Source organism: Salvelinus sp. IW2-2015, linkage group LG32 (assembly GCF_002910315.2).
Source record: "Salvelinus sp. IW2-2015 linkage group LG32, ASM291031v2, whole genome shotgun sequence".
NCBI classification, from domain to species: domain Eukaryota; kingdom Metazoa; phylum Chordata; class Actinopteri; order Salmoniformes; family Salmonidae; genus Salvelinus; species Salvelinus sp. IW2-2015.
In genome coordinates this window covers 34,523,723-34,529,005 of record NC_036871.1, presented here as the reverse complement: position 1 = coordinate 34,529,005, position 5,283 = coordinate 34,523,723, and positions in this window count along the sequence as shown.

Below are 5,283 nucleotides of genomic sequence, written 5' to 3'. Positions count from 1 at the left end.
CTCGGAGAGGGTGGAGAGGAGGATCTGATGGTTCACAGTATCAAAGTGTGTACGTATGTTGCTAGTGCGTGTCTGTTGTTAGTGTATGTCTGTTGTCTGTATGCGTCTGTTGTTGGCATACGCATGTTGTTAGTGCGTGTCTGTTGTTAGTGTGTGTCTGTTGTTAGTTTGCGTCCGTTGTTGGCATGTGAATGTTGTTGGCGTGTGTCTGTTGCTAGGATGTGTCTGTTGTTGGGTGTGTCTGCTGTTCGGGTGTGTCTGTTGTTGGTGTGTGTCTGTTGTTGGTGTGTGCATGCTGTTGGCGGGTGTCTGTTGTTGGTGTGTGTCTGTTGTTTGTGTACATATGTTGTTAGTGGGTGTCTGTTGTTAGTATGCGGCGGTTGTTAGTGTGTGTCTGTTGTTAGTATGTGCCTGTTGTTGGCGTGTGTCTGCTGTTGGTGTGTGTTTGATGTTTGTGTGCGTTCCCTCTCTCCTCCTCCTCCCTCTCTCCTCCTCCTCCCTCTCTCCTCCTTCCTCCCCCTCAACAGGCACACATACAGACACACACACACACATGCACACGACCACACACACACACACACACACACTCTGGCCTAGATAGCACTGAGTCACTGACTTCCAATGATGTTATTATCAACACAACTTATCCCACCGTCTACTGCATCCTGAGAAATAATGTAGAGCGGGAGAAAGAGATTAGAAGTTGACATCTCTCACAGTATTTGCTCATAAAAGCTCCTTTTCAAATATGTACATTTAATTCCACAAAGTTAATATGTATTTAGCATGTCAGTCACAGGAAGTTAGTCAACACCTGGCCAATCACAGAAATCCTCACACAGCCACTACCCAACATCCATAGCAGAAGGGAGACATAGTGCTGAAGGGGAGATGCTAAACACACACACATACATGTGTATACATACACAAACACACACATTTATGTCTATGTTTTGGTACCTGTCTCTGCAGTGAGGTATTTTTCTACCGCCTTCAGGGCAGCACTATACCTGACGGGAAGTGAAGGGTTGTCCACCGTCTGTTGTTAGTGTTGGTCGGTTGTTGGTGTGTGTCTGTATGTGTGTCTGTTGTTGGTGTGTGGCTGTGTGTGTGTCTGTTGTTGGTGTGTGGTTGTGTGTGTGTGTGTGTGTGTGTCTGTTGTTGCCGTATGTCTGTCTGTATCTGTGTGTGTTGTTTGTGTGTGTCTGTTGTTGGTGTGTGGCTGTTGTTGGTGTGTGTCTATTGTTGGTGTGTGTCTATTGTTGGTGTGTGTCTGTGTGTGTGGGTGCTGTTAGTGTGTGTCTGATGTTAGCGTGTGTCTGTTGTTAGTGTGTGGCTGTTGTCAGTGTCTGTCTGTTGTTAGTATGTGTGTGTATGTATGTCTGTTGTTGGTGTGTGTACGTATGTGTGTATGTATGTGCGTCTGCATGTGTGTCTGTTGTTAGTATGTGTGTGTCTGTATGTATGTATGTCTTTCGTGTGTGTATGTATGTGTGTATGTATGTGCGTCTGCATGTGTGTATGTTGTTGGTATGTGTGTGTCTGTATGTATGCCTGTTGTTAGCGTGTGGCTGTTGTTAGTGTGTGGATGCTAGTGCGTGTCTGTTGTTAGTGTGTGGCTGTTGGTGTGTGTCTGTTGTTGGTGTGTGTCTGTTGTTAGTTTGAGTCTCTATGTGTGTCTGTTGTTGGTGTGTGCCTGTGTCCGTGCATGCTTTTAGTATGTCTGTTGTCAGGGAGTGTCTGTTGTTGGTGTGTGTCCGAGGTAAACGTGTGTCTGCTGTCAGTGTGTGTCTGTTGTCAGTGTGTGTCTGTTGTTAGTGTGTGTATGTTGTTGGTGTGTGTCCGAGGTAAACGTGTGTCTGTTGTCAGTGTGTGTCTGTTGTTGGTGCGTGTATGTTGTTGGTGTGTGTATGTTGTTGGTGTGTGTCACAACTTCCGCCGACGTTGGTCCCTCTCCTTTTACGGGCGGTGTTCGGCGGTCGACGTCACCGGTTTTCTAGTTGCCACCGATCCTCGTTTAATTTTCCATTTGTTTTGTCTTCATTGTAGACACCTGGTTTCCATTCCATAATTATTGTTCGCTATTTAATGTGTATGTATAAATGTATTTTATGTGGGTCTGCCTGTGTGTGTCTGTTGTTAGTGCGTGTCTGTATKTGTGTCTGTATGTGTGCCTGTGTGTGTCTGTTGTTAGTGCGTGTACGTTGTTAGTGTGTGGTTGTTGTTTGTGCGTGGCTGTTGTTAGTGTGTGCATGTTGTTAGTGGGTGTCTGTTATTAGTGTGTGTCTGTTGTCCGTGTCTGTTGTTGGTGCGTGGCTGTTGTTGGTGCATGGCTGTTGTTGGTGCGCGGCTGTTGTTAGTGTGTGGTTGTTGTTTGTGTCTGTTGTGTGTGTGTCTGTCATTGGTGTCTGTTGTTTGTGCGTGGCTGTTGTTGGTGTGTGTTTGTTGTTAGTGTATGGTGTTGGTGTGTCTGTTATTGGTGTCTGTTGTTGGTGTGTTGCCGGTGTTGGTGCGCGGCTGTTGTTAGTGTGTGTCTGTTGTTAGTGTCTGTTGCTGGTGTGTCTGTTGTTAGTGTGTGTCTGTTGTTAGTGCGTGTCTGTTGTTGGTGAGTCTGTTGTCGGTATGTCTGTTGTTGGTGTGTGTCTGTTCTGGGCGCCTGTTGGTGCAGTGTGTCTGTTGTTTGTGTCTGTTGTTTGGGTATCTGCTGTTTGTGTCTGTTGTTGGTGTGTGTCTGTTGTTGGGGTGTGGCTGCTGTTAGTACGTGTCTGTTGTTGTTGTGTGGCCGGTGTTGTGGGGTGTCTGCTGCGGGTGTCCGTTGTTGGTGTGTGTCTGTTGTTCACGCCTGTTGTTGGCGTGTCTGTTGTTTGTGTGTCTGTTGTTGGTGTGTGTCTGTTGATAGTATATCTCGGGCATATTTGCTGTGCCATTAAAAACACGCGTTCAGAGAATGGGGACATCACGTGGAGATGAACAAACAACCAGATTGGCCCTGAATGAGCAGTGGCCTGTGTGTTTTTCCAACCAGCATCATGCTTCCGTGCAAATGATGTTATACAAACCAGTCCATCTGGACTAATGAGTTACAATAGAGATGTAAAAAATGATGTTAATGGATTATGTGACACCTGATCAAATTTGCATTTATGTTAATGAATGTTTCTTCTAACAGGCACAAACTGTCTTGGAGGTTCACGATAGCCGCCCCCTGCCAAGTCGGCAAATCACCCTGGAGTCCAGAAAGTCTGTGTGGCATCTGTTTTTCTCTCTAGGTGTTGTCGGAACGTCTGTTGTTGTGTTGTGAGGTCGTAGCGATGGTCTCTATCCTGCTCCTCTCAGCACTTCTACAATAAAATCCTTTCTTTTTTTCACGCAGAATCCTCAGTCTTTTCATGGTTATTCTGAAGGATAGAGAACAGTTGTGTCCTGTCAGCTGGTTTCTCATGAGTAGGCCTTGGTCTTCCAGGTAGAGTCAATGAGGAAGGTTGCACTGGGATTTAAAATGAAATGGTCCATCTGTGGGATTTGGATCCTTTTTAGTAAAAAAAATACTGTAAATACTAAACACACATTAAACAACACTATTAGAGCTGTGTGTGTGTGTGTGTGTGTGTGTGTGTGTGTGTGTGTTGTGTGTGTGTGTGTGTGTTGTGTGTGTGTGTGTGTGTGTGTGTGTGGTGTGTGTGTGTGGTTGTTGTGTGTGTGTGGGTGTGTGTTGTGACCCATTAAGGTCAGTGGTGTGGTTTATGCAGAGAAACGGTGCTGCTTCCTATAGACTGTGAACGGTGTTTAGTTTTAAATTGACTCCATCCATGTCCCACACCTCATAACTTGTTTACCCTGGAGTCTCTCTCCTCTCTCTCTCTCTCTCTCTCTCTCGGTCTCGCTGCCTCTTTCTTCATCTGCTTCTCTCTCTCTCCTCCTCTCTCGTCTCTCGGGACACTGTGCTCTTTCTCATCTTCTCTCATCTCTCTCTCTCACTCTCTCTCTCTCTTCTCTCTCGTCTCTCTCTCTCTCTCTCCTCTCGACTTGCTCTTTCTTCTCTCTCTCTCTCCTCTCCTCCTCTTCTCTCTCATCTCTATCCCTTCTCTTCTCTCCTATGTCTCCCTCTCTCTGTATGTGTGATAGCAGGCATGATAATGATTGTATACTGTCTATGTCTACTCTCTGGCTAATGATTATCACTATCACGAGGTGTTGGCTAAACAGTAATAAACAGACAAATGCAGTTTGTTTTCCACTGAAGTGAAATGAAATGATCTATGACAGGATGTATTACAGTGCAGACATTTGAGGTCAGCTATTGCTTTAATAATGTAATAATAATGGTAATATTAATGTAGTTACATATTGTTTGCATAATGTACCAGTAGTCCCTTATATCCCACTGTATGACAGACATAGAACAAATAATATTCTGTTCTGATCCTCTTATTCAAAAGAATGAACAGAACAAAACGTATAGTTATGAAATTACAGTGAATGATTCTATAACTGTTCAAAATAAAAGATGAATGTATATAGTACATTAGGTATATGCAGATATGTGTAAATACATACATTAGAGCTGTGTGTTGGTTGGTCAGCATCCAGCTGTCAATCAAAGAGATTGTCAGGTGACGGTGACACACAGCAAAGACCCAGCCAATCAATATAAGGCATTGTAGTTGTCACACCCTGATCTGTTTCACCTGTCCTCATAACTGTCTCTACCCCCTCCAGTTGTTGCTTTCCCCCCCCAGTGTATTTATCCCTGTGTTTCCTGTCTCTCTGTGCCAGTTCGTCTTGTATGTCCAAACCTACCAGCATTTTTCCMGTTTTCCTGCTTTGCCTTTTCTCCGTTTTCTAGTCCTCCCAGTTTTGACCCTTGCCTGTTCTGGACTCTGTACCCGCCTGCCTGACCATTCTACCTGCCCTGACCTCGAGTCTGCCTGCCACTCTGTACCTCCTGGACTCTGATCTGGTTATGACCTTTTGACTGTCCACGACCATTCTCTTGCCTATTCCCTTTTGATTTATTAATCATCTTAAACTCCAACCAGCCTCCTGTGTCTGCATTTGGGTCTCGCCTAGTGTCATGATAGTAGTAGAACGACAGAGAAGAGAACAGTTGGAATGACACACGCACACACTCTCTCTCTCTCTCTCTCTCACACCCACACGCGCACAGATACACACACACACACTCTCTTTCACACACACACACACTTTATTGTTTTTAGATCCAGAAAATCAACATTGTAAGAGTTTTTTAAAATGAATTTATTTTGCAATTTGGTGGAAAAT